Source organism: Palaemon carinicauda, chromosome 8 (genome assembly GCF_036898095.1).
Source record: "Palaemon carinicauda isolate YSFRI2023 chromosome 8, ASM3689809v2, whole genome shotgun sequence".
NCBI classification, from domain to species: domain Eukaryota; kingdom Metazoa; phylum Arthropoda; class Malacostraca; order Decapoda; family Palaemonidae; genus Palaemon; species Palaemon carinicauda.
In genome coordinates, this window is record NC_090732.1 from 115294659 (window position 1) to 115316020 (window position 21362).

The 21362-nt window shown below is 40.5% G+C and overlaps 1 long non-coding RNA gene across 1 annotated transcript in view; it reads right to left on the reverse strand.

Moving 5' to 3' along the window:
• The window catches only part of LOC137644949 (uncharacterized), a 48632-nt gene extending 28020 nt beyond the window's left edge, over nt 1–20612 (reverse strand). The window contains exons 1-2 of the long non-coding RNA XR_011045238.1: nt 20510–20612; nt 10757–10877 (exon numbers count right to left, since the gene is read on the reverse strand). This is a non-coding gene — a long non-coding RNA (uncharacterized lncRNA). The remainder of the gene's footprint in view (nt 1–10756; nt 10878–20509) is intronic.
• Nucleotides 20613–21362: the final 750 nt, after the last annotated feature.

Consider the following 21362-nt stretch of genomic DNA (forward strand, 5'->3'; position numbering starts at 1 on the left):
AGTGTGTCTAGATGATCTGGCTACCCATGCATGACTTTGTTTTTGTCAGATACGACGTAGTTATTGGTATATTGGGTATTTAACTGCGGTTACCAATTTCTGTTTTTTTTCAATATTTGTAAAAATTACTACGTAGTAAGGAATTGCCGTATATTATTCATTTTTTTTTTCATGTTTATGTGTTAGAAAGTGTGCCTTGATGGTTGGGCTAATACGTGCATGTCTTTTTTTTTATCTGAGATGCTGTATATTAGAATGTCGGGCATTTTACCGCGAGTACCCCTTTTTCATTTTTTTTCATTTTTTTGCCAAGTCATTTTTCCGTAAGATATTGCGAAATAGTGTCGTAAAACTTTTGCTTTTTTAGTGTTGGAAAGTGTGTCTAGATGATCTGGCTACCCATGCGTGATTTTTTTTTTGTCAGATACGACGTAGTTATTGGTATATTGGGTATTTAACTGCGGTTGCCAATTTCTGTTTTTTTTCAATATTTGTAAAAATTTACTACGTAGTAAGGAATTGCCGCATATTATTGATTTTTTTTTCATGTTTATGTGTTAGAAAGTGTGCCTTGATGGTTGGGCTAACACATGCATGTCTTTTTTTTTATCTGAGATGCCGTATATTAGAATGTTGGGCATTTTTCCGCGAGTGCCCCTTTTTATTTGTTTTGCATTTTTTTGCTTAGTCATGTTACCGTAAGGAATTGGCAAGTAGTGTCGCAAAACTTATATTTTTATAGTGTTGGAAAGTGTTTCTAGATGATCTGGCTACCCATGCCTATTTTTTTTTTAGCCAGATATGGCGTATATATAAGTATGTGTTCGATTTTCATGTGATTGCCATTTTTTCGTTTTTTCCCATTTCTTTCAAAATTACTACGTACTAAGGAACTATCACAGAGTAATGATTCATTTATATGTTTATTTGTCGGAAAATGTGCCTTCATGGTTTGCCTAGCACGTGGCTGAATTTTTTTTTTCTGAAATGCCGTATATTAGCATGGCCATTTTTCCACGAGTGCCCCTTTTTATTTGTTTTGCATTTTTTCGCTTAGTCATGTTACCGTAAGGAATTGGCAAGTAGTGTCGCAAAACTTATAATTTTATAGTGTTGGAAAGTGTTTCTAGATGATCTGGCTACCCATGCCTATCTTTTTTTTTTTAGCCAGATATGGCGTATATATAGGTATGTGTTCGATTTTCCTGTGATTGCCATTTTTTCGTTTTTTCCCATTTCTTTCAAAATTACTACGTACTAAGGAACTATCACAGAGTAATGATTCATTTAGATGTTTATTTGTCGGAAAATGTGCCTTGATGGTTTGCCTAGCACGTGGCTGAATTTTTTTTTTCTGAAATGCCGTATATTAGAATGTTAGCCATTTTTCCGCGAGTGCCCCTTTTTATTTGTTTTGCATTTTTTCGCTTAGTCATGTTACCGTAAGGAATTGGCAAGTAGTGTCGCAAAACTTATAATTTTATAGTGTTGGAAAGTGTTTCTAGATGATCTGGCTACCCATGCCTATCTTTTTTTTTTTAGCCAGATATGGCGTATATATAGGTATGTGTTCGATTTTCCGGTGATTGCCATTTTTTTGTTTTTTCCCATTTCTTTCAAAATTACTACGTACTAAGGAACTATCACAGAGTAATGATTCATTTAGATGTTTATTTGTCGGAAAATGTGCCTTGATGGTTTGCCTAGCACGTGGCTGAATTTTTTTTTTCTGAAATGCCGTATATTAGAATGTTAGCCATTTTTCCGCGAGTGCCCCTTTTTATTTGTTTTGCATTTTTTCGCTTAGTCATGTTACCGTAAGGAATTGGCAAGTAGTGTCGCAAAACTTATATTTTTATAGTGTTGGAAAGTGTTTCTAGATGATCTGGCTACCCATGCCTATCGTTTTTTTAGCCAGATATGGCGTATATATAGGTATGTGTTCGATTTTCCGGTGATTGCCATTTTTTCGTTTTTCCCAATTCTTTCAAAATTACTACGTACTAAGGAACTATCACAGAGTAATGATTCCTCTAGATGTTTATTTGTCGGAAAATTTTGTTTACTTTTTTTTTGATTGAATATCATCAAATTTTTTTAGCTAAAATATTATATTGTTTTACATTTTTTTTTTCGATTTTATTTCCCTTCAAAAAAATTTTTTTGGGTCAGAATTTTAACCCTGGATAGGTACGATGGGTCGTTTGCGACCCCGAGCGTCAAAAAAAAACAGGTTTTTCTCACGTGACTCACCCCCGTGACTGAATTTGTGGGTGATCGACCTGCAGGAGGTGTCTCCCCTACACGCTCTAGTAGTGTCCAGATGTGCATTGCTGTAGCTGTACTCCTTCCCCGATTTCTGAGACGCGTTGGGGTCGTTCGCGACCGAGTTTACCCTTCTAAGGTAGTTTGCATAATTATCAAAGTTATTACGTATGATGAAATTGTCGTAGAATGGTGCAACTTGTATAGGTTATCAGTTGTGGAAAGTCTTGGTGGATTGTTTGGCTACCATGTGCATGATTTTTTTTTTAGTTAAAATGTCGTTCATCACCACGAGGACCATTTTACCGCGAGTGCCCCTTTTTCATTTTTTTTCATTTTTTTGCCAAGTCATTTTTCCGTAAGATATTGCCAAATAGGGTCGTAAAACTTTTGCTTGTTTAGTGTTGGAAAGTGTGTCTAGATGATCTGGCTACCCATGCATGACTTTGTTTTTGTCAGATACGACGTAGTTATTGGTATATTGGGTATTTAACTGCGGTTACCAATTTCTGTTTTTTTTCAATATTTGTAAAAATTACTACGTAGTAAGGAATTGCCGTATATTATTCATTTTTTTTTCATGTTTATGTGTTAGAAAGTGTGCCTTGATGGTTGGGCTAACACGTGCATGTCTTTTTTTTTATCTGAGATGCCGTATATTAGAATGTCGGGCATTTTACCGCGAGTGTCCCTTTTTCATTTTTTTTCATTTTTTTGCCAAGTAATTTTTCCGTAAGATATTGCGAAATAGTGTCGTAAAACTTTTGCTTTTTTAGTGTTGGAAAGTGTGTCTAGATGATCTGGCTACCCATGCGTGATTTTGTTTTTGTCAGATACGACGTAGTTATTGGTATATTGGGTATTTAACTGCGGTTGCCAATTTCTGTTTTTTTTCAATATTTGTAAAAATTTACTACGTAGTAAGGAATTGCCGTATGTTATTGATTTTTTTTTCATGTTTATGTGTTAGAAAGTGTGCCTTGATGGTTGGGCTAACACTTGCATGTCTTTTTTTTTATCTGAGATGCCGTATATTAGAATGTTGGGCATTTTTCCGAGAGTGCCCCTTTTTATTTGTTTTGCATTTTTTTGCTTAGTTATGTTACCGTAAGGAATTGGCAAGTAGTGTCGCAAAACTTATATTTTTATAGTGTTGGAAAGTGTTTCTAGATGATCTGGCTACCCATGCCTATTTTTTTTTAGCCAGATATGGCGTATATATAAGTATGTGTTCGATTTTCCTGTGATTGCCATTTTTTCGTTTTTTCCCATTTCTTTCAAAATTACTATGTACTAAGGAACTATCACAGAGTAATATTTCATTTATATGTTTATTTGTCGGAAAATGTGCCTTGATGGTTTGCGTAGCACGTGGCTGAAATTTTTTTTTTCTGAAATGCCGTATATTAGAATGGCCCTTTTTCCACGAGTGCCCCTTTTTATTTGTTTTGCATTTTTTTGCTTAGTCATGTTACCGTAAGGAATTGGCAAGTAGTGTCGCAAAACTTATAATTTTATAGTGTTGGAAAGTGTTTCTAGATGATCTGGCTACCCATGCCTATCTTCTTTTTTTAGCCAGATATGGCGTATATATAGGTATGTGTTCGATTTTCCTGTGATTGCCATTTTTTTGTTTTTTCCCATTTCTTTCAAAATTACTACGTACTAAGGAACTATCACAGAGTAATTATTCATTTAGATGTTTATTTGTCGGAAAATGTGCCTTGATGGTTTGCCTAGCACGTGGCTGAATTTTTTTTTTCTGAAATGTCGTATATTAGAATGTTAGCCATTTTTCCGCGAGTGCCCCTTTTTATTTGTTTTGCATTTTTTTGCTTAGTCATGTTACCGTAAGGAATTGGCAAGTAGTGTCGCAAAACTTATATTTTTATAGTGTTGGAAAGTGTTTCTAGATGATCTGGCTACCCATGCCTATCTTTTTTTTAGCAAGATATGGCGTATATATAGGTATGTGTTCGATTTTCCGGTGATTGCCATTTTTTCGTTTTTTCCCAATTCTTTCAAAATTACTACGTACTAAGGAACTATCACAGAGTAATGATTCCTCTAGATGTTTATTTGTCGGAAAATTTTGTTTACTTTTTTTTTTGATTGAATATCATCAATTTTTTTTAGCTAAAATATTATATTGTTTTACATTTTTTTTTCGATTTTATTTCCCTTCAAAAAAATTTTTTTGGGTCAGAATTTTAATTTTATAGTCGTAAAATAATCGACAATTATCCAGCAACCCACCATACAATTTTTATGCATATCCAATAATAATTAGATTAGTAAATAACACCTTGAAATTGACATACCCTTCCTACATTTCAAGTGGCAGATTAGGGAGTCTGAGTCAGTGTGGTTGGCGGCCATTTTGTGGACATATCCGAAGCGTAAGCTGCCCTATCTATATATATTCTTGTTCCCTATAGAATTTGTGATATTTTGGTATATTTTTACCTGCATAAATATCATATTATATATTAAATATATGTATTTTTTTACGAAATTTCTAAGTACTCAAAAAATTACCTTTAGATATGGCCCCTGATATGAATGTAATTTACAAAATAATGAAGATTTTTTTACATATTTCTATTTTAGGATAACATATGTTTATTCCCTAAAAAAATTAGCCACTTCCTATTTCATTTGGGTACCCAAAAAAATTCATGAAATTTGGACAAATTTATTTGGCCAAAAAAAGTTACCCTTTTTTTCTCATTTCAGATCTTAACCTCCATGGGTCTGACTTCATCCAAAATACATCAGGATGTGTCCTAAACATTCAAGAATCAATTCCTAAAAGGATTTGTGTATATATGTATAAACTTTTTTTTTATGAATTTTTATGTCAGGTCTTTTTTTTTCTACTTAATTTTTTAAAATATTTATAATAAATAGTTTTTCTGCAGATGAGTAGTATTTATTTTTACAGTTGTTTTAAGCATTCATTGAAGTTTTTTTTGGCAAAAGAAAAAAGGAGGTTACTGCGAAAACTGATTTTTCAAGAATTTTTTTTGGCGTCGGGGTCGTTCGCGTCCGAGTATACCCTTAAAGGGGTGTCCGAGGAGCGTACCTATCCAGGGTTAATTTTATAGTCGTAAAATAATCGACAATTATCCAGCAACCCACCATACAATTTTTATGCATACCCAATAATAATTAGATTAGTAAATAACACCTTGAAATTGACATACCCTTCCTACATTTCAAGTGGCAGATTAGGGAGTCTGAGTCAGTGTGGTTGGCGGCCATTTTGTGGACATATCCGAAGCGTAAGCTGCCCTATCTATATATATTCTTGTTCCCTATAGAATTTGTGATATTTTGGTATATTTTTACCTGCATAAATATCATATTATATATTAAATATATGTATTTTTTTACGAAATTTCTAAGTACTCAAAAAATTACCTTTAGATATGGCCCCTGATATAAATGTAATTTACAAAATAATGAAGATTTTTTAACATATTTCTATTTTAGGATAACATATGTTTATTCCCTAAAAAAATTAGCCACTTCCTATTTCATTTGGGTACCCAAAAAAATTCATGAAATTTGGACAAATTTTTTTGGCCAAAAAAAGTTACCCTTTTTTTCTCATTTCAGATCTTCACCTCCATGGGTCTGACTTCATCCAAAATACATCAAGATGTGTCCTAAACATTCAAGAATCAATTCCTAAAAGGATTTGTGTATATATGTATAAACTTTTTTTTATGAATTTTTATGTCAGGTCTTATTTTTTCTCCTTAATTTTTTAAAATATTTATAATAAATAGTTTTTCTGCAGATGAGTAGTATTTATCTTTACAGTTGTTTTAAGCATTCATTGAAGTTTTTTTTGGAAAAAGAAAAAAGGAGGTTACTGCAAAAACTGATTTTTCAAGAATTTTTTTTGGCGTCGGGGTCGTTCGCGTCCGAGTATACCCTTAAAGGGGTGTCCGAGGAGCGTACCTATCAAGGGTTAAGGCTCCTCTCCAAATGACAGAGTCCTCAAGGGAATATCAGAAGGAGGGAGAACAGCACTTTCTCATCTACAGGAACCATATCCGAGAAAAGCTAGGTTCTCTCAGTGAGGGTTTCACTGGTGCAAAAGCAGCAGACCAGAAGGCAACGTTATGAAACTGCTTGACAGTCTTTGAACTGTCAAAAACTGAACTGTCAACCACAACAGGAGCGTGAGGACATACAGCACTGGTGAGTAAGTAGCAGACCAGAAGGCAACGTCATGTAACTGTTTGACAGTCTGTGAGTTGGCAACAACCAAAGTTGTGTGGGGAAGCCTCAACTCCTGACTGACTAGTTAGCTGCGGGCGAGTGGCGGTAACCACAGTGTGTTGCGGAGGCTGACACACCGTGTCAAAACACGGCAGCTTGTGGTAGCTCACGCACGGCAACGGAGTGCTCTGTGTGTGGGAGTCATCATACATCTGGCAGGGTTGACTGTGCATGGGTGGAGGAGCTCTCACAACAAGAGTGTGAGAGCAGGAAGCCATGCCGGGCGCACAACCGTGGGAGGTGTAGGCCCACGGGTGCATCGTCAACCTTCTCCGCAGTCGGAGTGTGGGAGCTGGCAACAACAAAAGCAGAGTGCTGGTGCGTGGGAGGGGCTGCGGTGGGTTGCGGAGCATGCTGAATGGTATGCGGAGCATGCTGTATGGGTTGCGGAGAATGCCGCATAGAGCTGGAACCCGACAGCTCTACAGCACCTTCCCACTGCTGATGTGGTAGCTCACGCATGTCAACGGATGGTGCAGCAAGAACATGCGTCTGGCAGGGTGGACTGCGCATCGGAGGTGGAGCTCTCACAGGTGGAGTGTGGGAGCAGGCAGCCGCAGTATCTGCTGAGCGCACAACCTCGGCGGGTTGTAGGTTAACAGGTGCATTGTCAACCTTCCAGCACGATACTCCTGCATGAAGGAGCAAGCTGAGACTGTATAGTCTGCAGCATGGACCACTAGGGTCTATGAAAGACAACAACAAACGGAGCTACTGTCCGTTGTGACTGAGGGTCTAAAACAGCTGGTGCGGCAACAGACGGAGTTACTGTCTGTTGCGGTACCACCTTGCCTCTCTTGGGAGGTGTGCAGTCGTCGGATGACTGGAGCGAGTCCGAACTGACCCAGTGGCTACACCTAGGCCGTTGGACTTGCGCGGAAGGGACCGACTTGCACTTAAAAGCTGCAAGATTTGGTCCATGGTTTCTGCGAGAAACCTCTTCCACAGACGAGGAATAAATGGGCTCTCTCGTCTTTGTGTGGGTGGGGTGATCACGTCGGCAACGTGTGTAGATACACCCGAAACCACGGAGGGAAACGTCTGTTCGTCGATCAAGACCTGTGGAACCCATAAGTCCTTCGACATTACTTCTCCCCTGGGCTTGGGAGCTTGTAAGAGGTATCGGACAAGGTGAACAACTGGCACGAACAAACGAACCCTCGAACGCAACACTGTAACACTTTGCGCATATCACTTTATCACTTTTGATTTTCTGTTTGCACTTATTTCACTGAACTCGAACTTTAAGTGATTTGTACCTGAAACACGCAATCCTATCCTTCATTAAAAGGTAGTAATTGCGAAAACAGTTTTACAATGTAACAGAAAAACATAATGAAAGATAAAGAATTCAGTGGCTGGAAAAGAGACTAAACACTAGATCAAATAAACTACGTTTAAAATCTCTCACCGCATAAAGCCTGGGAACAAGAATAAAACTCTAGAAACGTTTTACCTTCTTCCCCTATAGCGACTAGGGAGAAGAGTAAAAAACGAGAACAAAGTTACCCGCTTGAACGAAACGTTTATCCTCCTCTCTCTCCCTCCGTCTCTATCTCTCTCTCTCTCTTGACTTAGAACCTGAGAGATGAGCCCAATTATATATCGTTAAAACATATTATTTGTTAAGGGAAAAAAACTGAAAGGTTTCCCAAATAAAAAGTTCCTTTATTAGAATTAAAACCATTTAAGCTAAGAAAGAATGAACGAAACGCTAGAATCGGTTTACTCTTACTGCAACGTGAAACCGTGAAATACTCTCTCTCTATCGTAACGATAGAGCGCATGTTGAACGTTCTGAACGTCAACAACTGCGGAGACTAAACTAAACGTTAGTTCATCTTTGAAAACAGTACGAGACTATCAAAGAAATTCTTTTAAAAACATTAAAATTAAAATAGCATAAATTCTTAACAGGAAATACGATATGACGGGCTCAATGTTAATTAACTTCGGTTCCAAGTAAGGACCGCCTACTATTAGGAAAGGTCGCATATAAACAAACATAAAAATTAAGTTTTATAAGTTTATAATAAATGGAAAGTTAATCGAAGAGGCCTATAAATGGCGGAGAGATATAAACTAAATCTATAACTTTGTTAAGCAAAATTACCAAAAACCTAAACACACTTCCGTCTAAGGGAAGGGTCGGTCATAAAAAGAGAAAGAGAGTCTATACTCTCTTCGACACCAACACTTCCGTCTAAGGGAAGGGTCGGCCATTTAAAAGTGAAAGAGAGTCCATACTCTCTTCGTCACCATAATTAAATCTATCCAAAACGAGTTCAAGTTTTGAAATGAAGATAAAACCCCTGCATAGCGAAAGCTCAAAACTGGAATAGTGTACTTCACCAAAAAGTTGTGAAAACAAATCCAGTTAGGGACGGCGTATTAGTAGGTCTTGCCGGTGGCACGACAGAGGAAAAATTGAGTTCTTGTTGACAAGAAGTACTTGAGTACCTACTCACAGATGGCGCTGTTGTGTACACCCCCACCTGTATAGCGATCGCTGGCGTATCCCGACCGTAGATTTCTGTCGGGCAACAGAGTTGACAGCTACATGATCATCGGGTAAGATTAATATTGAAAAACTCAGTTTTACAATGGTCTTTAGCATTTCTGAAGTACTGTGACACATATATTTTTTTACTTAGATATTCAGACTACTATTTCCACTTAGGAAAGAAGCCACTGAAAAACTACAGTGCAGTAGTTAACCCCTTGAGTGAAGAAGAATTGTTTGGTAATCTCAAGTATTGTCAGGTGTATGAGGATAGAGAAGATTGTGGAAAGAATAGGCTGGACTATTCGGTGTATGTGTAGGCAAAGACAAATTGAGCCGTAACCAGAGTGAGGGATCCAATGTAGTACTGCCTGGGCAATAATAGGACCCACAGATTTAGCTATTTATGTTGAAACACACAAAGAAAACATGATCTCACAAGACTGGTTAATAAGACATGATTCAATTACATATGTAGTATATAATGCATTTGAAGACCAACCTTACAAGCTCAATATCTCTCATCCTATACACAACAGTTTGGGACGGATACTGTATTGAATATTGTATAGCCATGATAGATGATGCCACCCTGTACTTCACCACATCATCTTTATTCTGATTCATCATATACTTTAACCAGACAGCCATCTATACTGAGGCAATCGATTTACACTGGCTGCCGATTAAACCAAGAATTGAATTTAAAATATGTACAATAACCCACCAAGTTATCAGAACCGGGCATCCAAAATACTCAAGAGAATTGCTACATATTCTGCAGCCAACAAATCGTGTTGACACGAGAATAGCTATAGATGGCTTCAAACTGTTGGAACCTAGATTTATGTCTGCTTTAGGCTCCAGAGCGTTTAAATACGTGGCCCCGAGACTATATAATAAGTTCCCACGAAACATTCAAATGATTGAAGACATTAAGGCTTTCAAGAGGAAACTGAAGACTTTCTTATTTCAACAGTCATACAACAGTGACGATTTAACAATAAATGAATAATACGAGATATGAAACGTTAAATACTCTGAACGAACAAGGTAAAACAACAGTGGAGGCCCTGTAGAGAGTGGGGTTCCCCTGCTGTATGGGACTGGAAAAGCAGCCATCAAAGTAAAGTAATGAAAACTAGAGAGGAACATGACACATGACGACCACACCATTAGAACTGTACCTCATCCTCTGAGGTAAGATGGAGAGTTTTTGAACTCCACTCACATGAACAGTTTGGTCTATTTCCTAACCCAATTTCTTTAACTTCACACTGCTCAAATTCTCACCATTTGTTTGAAAACAGTCCTCCCAGCTATATTCGTTAAGCCATTCTATAAGAAACAAAATAAGGTCTTTCAAATAAAAATATCTCATACACTAGCATGCAGAATCTGCGCTCCAACTTTCATGTCCCCTATAGACCCATTTTCATACCAACTGTTCAGCCTCTGAGAGGCAAAATATTACTGGTAAAGGTAATGGTTTCAAATCTCAAATAGAAAATGTTTTCCTAATCTAGGTGTTAATCATAACAAACAAAAGGTTTTAAAAATTTCAGTGTTTTCAATGGACACGATACACAAATTATAGATAAATTACAAACACATTAAAAAACTGCATTGTATAGCCTCAGAACACTGTTTGAGATTTCTCAAAATAGGGAAAAGGAATTACAAAATTAAATATACCTCAGTTGTGTAGGGACTCCTCTTTGAAGTGAGACTTTCCTTTATGCCTTTCAGTCCTTAATACAATCAGTTTGGGATGGACAAGATCGTCTCTTCACTTCCCAATAAAAAGCGGAGTGAGCTGAAAAAAATATATTAGGGTAAGCAAAGGATTTTCTAGGTCTATAGGTTCAAATCTGAATATTACTTTCTTATCAACTGATTTAAAATGAGAAATAGTAACAAAATAAGAATTTCTAAAAATAACTGTTTTTTTTTTTTTCCTAACTATACAAACCCTAGTCCTTTAATAGGAGTGTGCTTTCAGCTTTTCTGTCACTGCAAAATGGGACACTGCTCCTGACCAGTGATCCAGCCAAGAGCAGGCCCTGATTGACAGATGTGGCAGCAACTTCCATGTTCTGCATTTTGGATGCAGAGAAAGCAGAAGGTAGATTGGCCAACTTGTCGCTTGGTACTTGTGGGTACCAGATTGGCAACATCGGGGTCAACAGGCAGAGGAAGCGGGTGAGCCTCAGAATCGACATAAAATGTCCTCTGGCAAGAAAGTTGCCCAAGCTGTTGCTATCATTCTTTTAACGTCAGCTAACAACGTTCCTTTGAGACTAATTGTTCGAAACAATAACCCTGTAAGGATAGAATGAAAGGTCTCAGAAGCCTATCGTGTAAAAGGCAAGTCGTTATACCCAGGGTGCAATGACAGGGGAGGCTGCCTCCATCAAACGGTAGAACCGAGTTTAAGGCAATAACCTCGTGGTTTTGTCTTAGTTAGAGCGCATGCTCCAGGACGGCCTACGGCCTTCATGAAGTTTAAACAACACCCATTGAAGTTCTGTAAAAACTTTTCAGGAACGAGTCTCCCGAAAAGGGTGGTCTCGTTTGTGGGAGTTTGCTTCAAGAATGCCAGATATAATTACCATCGACCGCTTACTCGAAGGGGTTGCCATCAAACGCTTTCTCGCTAGTGAGAAAACTACCGTCTAAATCAGGCAAGGCCTGCCAGGGAAATGAACTGGAATGTAAAGAATTTTTTATTCCTCACTCATTTACGTCTGTTAACCAAACCACTCGAAGTGGGAAGGTGGAGGAAAGATGACGGTGGTTCATTCGAAAACGAAAGGATCGGTGCTGGCGAAACCAGACTAGCTGATATAGTAATCAGCTGGGAGTGTAGAGTGACGTAACAAGTCTCACCTTCGGAAGACCCATCCCGTAGGGGGGGGGTCAACCATAGAGTTTTCAGAAAACTCTGGATCACGGAAACCAAGAGATTCGGATGAGAACCTACGGGTTCAGAATCTATTTGTGAATACTGTTCTCACGACCTTAAGAGATGTGCCGAGAATCCGTAGGAACTCTGTCGCTGATTCCTGACGGAATTTTCAGGAATCGTGTTACGTGACCAGGACCCAAAGGAACTGACATAGTTACCTGTAGAGATTCGTAAACCCTTAGGCAGCAGGCATCCCTCTGTCATCAGAGTAAAACTCTTGATGACGATGGGCGCGCGCAAAAAATTCACGGGACGAGAGTTCAAAAACTCTGTCATGAGAGTAAAACTCTTGTCCACTCATGAACACTTCGCGCAACGAGAGTTTGAAAAACTCTGTCATAAGAGTTGTTCGCGCACTTCAACTGATTGCCTGCGCCTAGTTGTTCGTGCGCACCAAGTTGGTCGTGCGAGCCACATAAATTCCATAGGTCTAGGCAGACCTTTGCATCGAGAGTCCATTCTAACGGCAGTACTTGAAGAAGGCGATTTAGTCCGTCCGCCAACACGTTCATTTTCCCTTGAACAAATCGAGGGATCAGCGTAATCTGACCAGGAGGTGTAACCACTTTCCCAGAGGAGTCAACGCTCGCGTAAATACTTGCTGTGCTGTTGAAAGGCCGAAGCAAAGAGCTCGAAACTGGTAGGTCTTATCCATGAACACAAACCGAAGGTATTTCCTGGAGTCCTGGTGAATTAGAATGTGGAAGTATGCGTCCTGCATATCCAGGGATAACATCTAGTCCCCTTGACAAAGGAATTCCAAAACTGAACGAGTCGTTTCCATATTGAATTTGGTCTTCTGGACGAACAAATTCAGTGCGCTTACATTGAGTATGGGCCTCCAGCTCCCCGATGACTTGGGGACTAAGAAAAGATGGTTGTAAAAACTCCGAGGATGGTCTGTCGCTTATCTCCTCTATGACCGCTTTCTGCACGAGAATCTCTATTTCTCGGGTTAAGGCTACAAACTTCTCCGAGCCTGTTTTCGCAGGCGGATAATGTGATGGGAACGTTGGATAGAGGCGGAGAGTCTTTGAAAGGAATGGAGTAACCGAACCGGAGAACTTGGGTCACCCAGGGCTCTGCCCCTCTGCGACTCCATTCCTCCCAGAAAACGCTCAATCTGCCCCCTATCGGAGCATGAAGGATTGAAAAATCACTTGGATGATTTTGTGTCGGGTTTGGTCGAGGACTTGGTTGGGTGTCGTAAATTCGATCGAGGCCTGATGAACGGTTGGGACCTATCACCTAGAAAGGGTTTCTTCTGCAAGGGTGATTCCGAGGCGGTAGTCGTCACAGTTGAGGGTTTAACCCGCTTAGAAGACTGGGCAAGCAAGTCATTAGTAGACTTCTTTTCCAGTGCAGACAGAATCTTGGCCACTATTTCTTCGGGAAACAGATGATCCTTGTCGAGAGGAGAAAACAAAAGTGCGGACTTCTGAGGCAAAGCGACTCCTTTCGAAACAAAAGAACACCAGAGCTGTCTTTTCTTGAGAGTTCCGAATGCAAAGGGAGAGGCCAGCTCATTGCAACCACCTCGAACTGATTTGTCGGCACATGACAAAACCCCAAGCCAGTCTGAGGCCAGGTCTTCCTGAAGAGTAGGGCAATCCTCTATTTTCATAGCGAGGGCTCCAATCGTCCAGTCCAAGAAACTCATAATTTCTAAAAATAGAAAATATTCTTTACCAAATGGTCCAACTCGGGCGATGTAAAGAATATTTTAGCTGCTACAAATGCGGACCTTCTACTTGCATCCACCAAGCCAGAGAAGTCCCCCTGGGAGGAGGCAGAAACTCCCATAGAGGGGGCTTCTCCGGTTACGTAGAGCCTATACCTCTTCTTAATAAGCTTCGACAGAGGATAGGCGAAAGTTGCTTTCCTGAGTTCTCTCTAGACCTTCAACCAATCTTCTATACCACGAAGCGAATGTTTAGCAGCCTTGGAAAAAATGAGCTTCGGGAGAAGAGGATCGAAATTCTTCTTCTCATCAGGAAGATGGAAGCAGGCGACCTGGGAGCGGCTGCTACGAAGTAATCTGGGTACATGTCGAGAAGGTAGCGTAAAAATTTTAAATAACATGAGAGAGGGATAGAGTCTGCTTCCAAGTCCTCCTCGTCATCCGAAGAGATAGGCGACAGAGACGGTTCTTGATTCGACTCATTATTCTTCGTACATTCTTTGTTTTCTTTCATCCAGTTCATCAGCTCTTTCAACTGTCGACGTAACAGAATTAGATACTCGTCTTCTTGAGTTGAAGTCGAAGAAACTGGGGTCGCGGATTTCAACACGATCGCCACCAGAGGTCTCGGGCCAGTCGAATTATCTGTCGCATGCGAAGTCGAAGGAAAAGTTTCGATAGCTTGATGAGTCTAAGATCTCGACGAACTCAGAATCGGTCGCTCCACAACCGAGTCGAAGGCAGCTGTCACTGTCGTAAGACTACGAGGCGAAGTCCATGTAGCTACTTGACGGGTGAGAGTTATCTACTTCTCTGTTCCTCTTCACAGGGGGCGGAGATAGCACCTCTTCAGTCGAACGTTTCTTCAACGGACATGAGACTGAAGAATCATGCCACTTACGACGTCTAACTGGCGACGAATCACTCGACTATGTCGATAACTGATTACCGAACGACACACCTTTCCAATGGTGTTTAGTCGAATCCTGCTGTCGCACCACAGGATCGACGGAGGAAGCGACTGTCTGTGGGCAAACCCCGATAGTCTCCCTTGGACCTCCGATATGTCTTCTCCCCGAGGCGGGGGAGCAGGACAGTGACCTTCGTCTAGGAAAACTATCGGGACAAACAGCCACCCCCTCAGATTGCACTGCACTGACACTTCTCACTTTACTAGAAGTCTTTCCTATGAAAGACTTTACAGATAAACCTAACTGCATCACCGTATTAGCTAATACATAAAATTTCTTTTCAAATTTAGACTCGAGGCTGGCAATGGTGTTAGGAGAAACTCCCCGGGAAGTTGGCAAAGGAGTTACAGGAGTAGGAGTACTCAAGATCGGAGACATAATTAGAGGAGAAGGAAAAGGAATAGGAGCAGGAGCTTAGATAGAAGAAGCCAAAGAAGCTAAACTAGTCTAACTTTCAGCTCTGAGAGCCGCCTTCCTCTTCCTATCATTATCTTCCCCGAGTGAGAAACAAAAACTTTCCACTGTTGTTCACTCCAATCCTTACATTCATCACAAGTAGATTCTCTAGAGCACTCACAACCCGTACACTTAATGCACTTAGTGCGCGAATCATAAATTAATTCAAATAACCTAGTTTTGCACCCTCCGGCACAAAACCTAACTACTGAAGGACTAGAGTCCGACATGATGGTAAGACCACAAAATTGCAGAAAAGAAATTCAGCTTCAATCCTACAAACACGGAGTTGAATACTTCACCGATATTGGAGAGATAGTACTTCCCAACAAACGAAGAAAAAGTCTGCACCGACCACCGATGTTCACCAGAAGCCGGCAGAGAACGAATTGGTGTTACCTGGACAGTTGTACCTCGAGTGGAGGGAGATGACGTCACCTACATCAGCATCAGCGATGGCGGCGCCACCGCGGTAGTTTTGAATCTATTGTCTGTCACTCGTAGGGAACCTACAGCTGTATAATTGTTTGGTAAGACACTGCAATAAAAGTACAGTATACATCCTTCAGATCCACTGAAAGAAAGAAGTCTTTCTATGATGAAATTCTTCAAACGTAATCCACTCCAACATCCCTCCTACTTCTGTCCACAAAGCCAGGGTTCTAGAGGAAGTTGGGAGAACAGATGAGTACTCTATCAGCAAAAGAGAAAAAGGGGAATGCATAAGGCTGAAGAAGGCGGTAGTAAGTAACCATCCTGAAGGACTCACCTCTATGCTTCTGCTAGATTGTCTACGATGCCTGACATCTTTAAATCAATCAATCAATTATGGCACGACAAGCGATTTCTGATGTAAGAAAAGAGGGGGTTGAACACTGCAAAGCGTAACCCTCTTCTTCCTTTCTTCCACAGCCCTCCTGCCTGAAAGAAACAGGTAGGGTAACTTGAAGAACTGCTTGCCCCAGTTCCTTCCGGGATGTTGTGGTCTGTACTACTAGATACTTCTGGGATAACATGTCTGGCCAAGGGATGGCCCGATGCCCTTGAAGAACACCTAAGTACTGCCTAATAACGGAGGCCAAACCCCAGGAAAACAAATTCTTGGTAAACTCCATCCAACCGTCGCACCCTTGAAAGTGAGCACGGGCATCAGTCAAACAAACTGATCTGGATTGTCTCCCTCTAATGGTATCGATTCAAGGTCCGATGCCTTAAGGGCAGACAAAATCTGCGTACCATCTTATCAATTCTTGAAGAGGGCATAACAGGTTACTCGGTGAATCATCCACCCAACCCTTGAATACGATTCTTCTGTCCTAAGGACAGACCTGACCATGTAATCATGTACTAAAAGGCAGCCCGGGAACACCGGCAATAGATGGGAAAAGATTCCTGGAACTAATGTGGGAGAAATGGGAGGAGTACTCATACTCTTCCTCTGCTAGAAGGAGTGGAGGGATGGACCTGTGCTAACATGGGAGAAGATCCCTCTGCACCCAACTCTTGATCTTCCAGTGTGGGACTACGAACAGGGAAAGCTTCGAATGGTGCAATCTTCTTAACTTGCTCTACCAAACTATTGTGCATTGAAGGAGGAGCAGGATCCCATTGTCCCTGCAAAGAGAATGCCAAAGCTCCTTTAACCTGGGGCAACAAGCATCCAAGTTCGTAACTCCTGGCCAGCCCCTTGGTCAATGGACAGCTGGGGAATCCGATTCAAAATTCCAAGAGGCCGCAGAGAGGGTACATGACACAGGATCCGAAGCCCAACACACATTGTAGTACTCTAGTACTGTATATATCTCTAGATCCCGTAGAGAGAGTTAACTGAAGAAGCCTGGGGATCTGTCAAAAACCTCTTGGAGAGCAACCTGGAGGCGACATCCTTCGTTGATCCCTTCTCAAAGGACAACGACTGCACTGAATGATGACTAAGGGGAGGGGGAGAGCTGATGAATGGGACAAAGTAACCCGCTTGGAGAACTTTGACTGTCCATGGTTTGGACTTGTGGCACTCCCATCTCTGCCACCTGTGCCTCAGGAATTCTCCTACCGGTGGTATTGTGCGAGAAATGCCCCATAGTGGGGGTGCTTTCCATGTCTTGCAGCTCTCCCTATCCTTCCGTGTGCCTTCCTGTCATGAAAGGGTTGTCTGGCATGAGAAGTCTTCTTGGTGGTGGACTGCCAAGAATATTACTTAGACGTCTTATTATATGTGCCTGCCTGCAAAGTGGTGACATTTTCGGCGCAGCTGGTGCCAAAGGGGGAGGATGGAATATTACGACTCTGTGGAGAAGGGAGCCCTGACTCGCCTTTCTTCAACACTCTGCTACCGCATCAATATTCTTGGTACCAAACAGAGAAGAGTAGATCAATGAGTTGTGAAGACGGAGAGCTTTCCTCATTGGCACCTGCCACTGGAACTTGGAGAATACGGCATCTCGTCTCTTTAAGATTCAGTTGGTCCTCTGGTTTGCTGAGTTATAGCTAAAGAACTCAACTCCCCTGGCCCCAAAAAGCAGAACATTCTTAAATGCTATTCACTTCTCTGGATCCGACAGGTCTTTGTTGTCGGCCAGGTAACCCGAAGTGTCAGACCAGTAGTCCATCCGTGTAGAGGTTTGCAATATGGCCTTTGCAAACTCTCCAAGTCAGCTGTGTCTGCAGCTGAAAACCTCAATGACTGAGCTGCCAACTTCTCCAGTGTCATGCTTTAGACTAAGCTGACACTGTCGGATCTAATGGCAGAGGCAAAGGCTCATCATTCCAGATTTTATAATAATTTCTCTACCTGGGTGAGAACAACCTCTCGTTGACCCAGAAGGGATGACAGGCTCTTAACTGTGAGGTCCACAAGGAACCTCAGGGTGAGTGAACTCAGCGTGCTAGGCAGTGGCGGCTCACGGCTAAAATTATTAGGGGTGCTGCTCCAGAAAATTTGAAGCCTTGGTTTTAATACTGTGTACACTACTGTAATAGGAAACAAATAGGTTTAAGAAAATTTATTAAGAAACTTGATAGAATCTTAAAAGAACAAAATAAAAAAAATTTTAATGACTACAGTATATCCTAAATTGTTACTGATTAAGCTTGATTTCACTCATTTAAAAATGAAAGCCATTCTTCCTGTTTTAATTTGTGAAAAAAGATAAATAATTTTCTCCTTGATTTCTGGATGACAACTGAGATAAGTTTTCTCAATTGAAAGCACTACTAGTGCATTACGCCTTTCCAAATTCATAATGCTTCTAAGAAAAGTTTTTATCACTTTCAGTGTTGAAAAGCAGCGTTTTGCCTATGACGTAGCCATGAGAATTGTCAAGAGCACCAAAAAGAAAATGAATAAAATAGAATAGCTGGAAGAATGATAATCTAACTCTAGCCCAACACACACACACAGTAAAAAAAAAAAAAAAAAAACAACAGTCAAACATCTTGTTGCTAAAACTGTGAAGTCCACAGTTTGATACATAAAAAGATTTATTTTATTATTTTCATAAACTGAAGGATGATTATTTACATTAAATCTAAGGATTATATATTGCATAAGTATAAAGGAAAAAATAAAGAAAAATTATATTGAATCTTATCAATAATATAAAGTGAAAATAGGGGCTGCTGAAGTTCCACAGTGCCTATACACGAGCTGCCACTGGTGCTGGTTAAATGCAGCATGCTGAGCCAACTCAGCACGCACACTCACCCTGGGGGCATGTGTCCTAAGCTGAAACTCAGGCGAGAACAAATCTCCAGAACCTCAAGTGGGTGAGGAACTCTGGAGCATGTTTCCTCTAGTGGCATAAGACTGACTGGAAGGGACTCCCCTCCAGGGGTCCAGGGAGTGCCGAGGATAACTCCTGCGGAGGCAGATGTGTTCTTCCACTGTGCCTCTAGCGTTAACACCTCCAAGAGCCATTCCTTAGTGGGGGAACCTAAAAGCCCCAAGGAAGGTCAAAGATGATGCAGAGCGTCAAAAGAGCTAGACTCCCTTCGAGGGGATGCTGCTACCGCTTCGATAGGGGAAACAACAGTCTTCCAGACTGGAAGGTTGTCCTGAGGTTAAATGAGAATCGCTCTTGTCCCCTCGGCATCTGGAGGAACCTGAACAGGAAGCGGCAGGGGGGAGAGTCAGAGCCGCAAGAAAAAGGAGTCAAGGTTTCTTTGACTTTGAGGATGAACCCTAAGGTGAAGAACCCATTTCAGATTTCTTCTTTCTATGTCTATTGTACCGCTCCCACTGGAAACATGACCACTCCCAACAATCGCACAAAGAGCAAAGCTGGTGCGGATCCGTCTCCTTGACCGACATAAAGGTACGGCAGGAGTGGCCTGTCAAGCCGGGACAAACACGCATAATTGCAGATTATTATTATTACTATTACTATTACTTGCTAAGCTAAAACCCTTGTTGGAAAAACAGTATGCTATAAGGCCAGGGGCTCCAACAGGGAAAACAGCCCCGTGAGGAGAGAAAACAAGGATAAATAACATATTTTAAGAATAGTTAACATTAAAATAAATATTTCCTATTTAAACTAAGAAAACTTTAATAAAGCACAATGAAGAGAAATAAGACAGAATAGTGTGCCTGAGAGTACCCTCAAGCAAGAGAACTCTAACCCAAGACAGTGGAAGACCATGGTACAGAGACTATGGCACTACCCAAGACTAGAGAACAATGGTTTGATTTTGGATTGTCCTTCTCCTAGAAGATCTTCAAGAACACACACACCCTGAATAAGGAATTAATACAGTTATTACAGCCTGTGAATTAGGTAAGGTATACCGGGAGAGAGCGACGTGAATACCTGTATTCAAATGCAGTCAACTGGGTAAGAGTACAAGCGGGGTAGTTGGTCCACCCGCCACTAACCAGCATTAAAGTTTCTTTGGATGAAGCAGCCTACACTGAGTCAATATCTCAAAGGTAAAGTACGAAAGGGGTTGTATGTATAATAGCGGCCACCTATATGTTTGATTATGGCTAACTTAGAATACAGTAGTGTGAGGGGGGAGGAGGGTCGCAGGGGGCCGTTAGCCCCCCCGTTAGGTAAGTAGGTAAGGACACGGCTTGTAGGTTACGGGGGAAAGTTCCGGTTAGCTGATGTCCATTCTTAATTTGCATAGGAAGAACTGGCCGCTGATATACAAAGGCTCCTACGAAAGTTTGTAATTGTGAAGGAACAAATGGGAACTTTTGCAAAGTCAAAATTAAACCATTTGTCATTGGAATGGGAAAAGTGAATTGTATTCTTTTTAATACAATAATTAATTCGAGACCACATGACTCGTGGCCTGCAGCTGCAGTACAATTCTTGGTCTGTTTAAGCTTACCAATCACTAATTCATTGCTTTATTCTTCTTTTACTTACATTCACACATTCTTTATTCATTCATATAGTTTCGTAGACTTCGTAAAATATGTTACTTATAAAAAAACATAAAATAAGCCTCGCACTTCGACTCCACATTGACTCGTCAAAATTGTAAACAATACTGAAACACATGGCTCCTCTAAGTCCCTACCTGATCACTCTGCAAAACAAAATTTTGGAAAACAGTCTATAATACACATGAAAATAGTCCTTAATCCTTAAATCTTCAGGTTTAGAAGAGCATCATAAATTTGCAATTCACATTAAACAAAATCAACATTGTAAACATTACTGAACATATGGCTCCCCCCAGTCCCTAAGTGATTTTCTGCAAAATAAGATTTTATAAAAGTCTACAATATACGAAAATAGGATATCAAATCCTTAATCCTCAAATACTTAGAGATTTGGAATGAGGAGAAGAGTGATTTCAATTCGCATTAAACAAAATCAACATTGTAAACATTACTGAACATATGGCTCCCCTCAGTCCCTAAGTGATTTTCTGCAAAATAAAATTTTAGAAAACAGTCTACAATATACGAAAATAGGATATCAAATCCTTAATCCTCAAATCCTTAGAGATCTGGAATGAGGAGTAGAAGAGTGGGTACCAGGATTAATTTGAGAAGGTGACATTATGATAGTTAACGCATGAAGTATAACTGAACCCTTAGGGGAGCTTTAGGATGCTATATTAAATATCGAAGGAGTAAACCCAAGCATGCCCCTTGAAATAAAAATTGGAAAACAATCTACAATATACAAAAATAGGATATCAGAGATCATGAATAAGGAGAAGAAGAGTAAATACCAGGATAATTTGAGAAGAGAAGATGACATTATGATA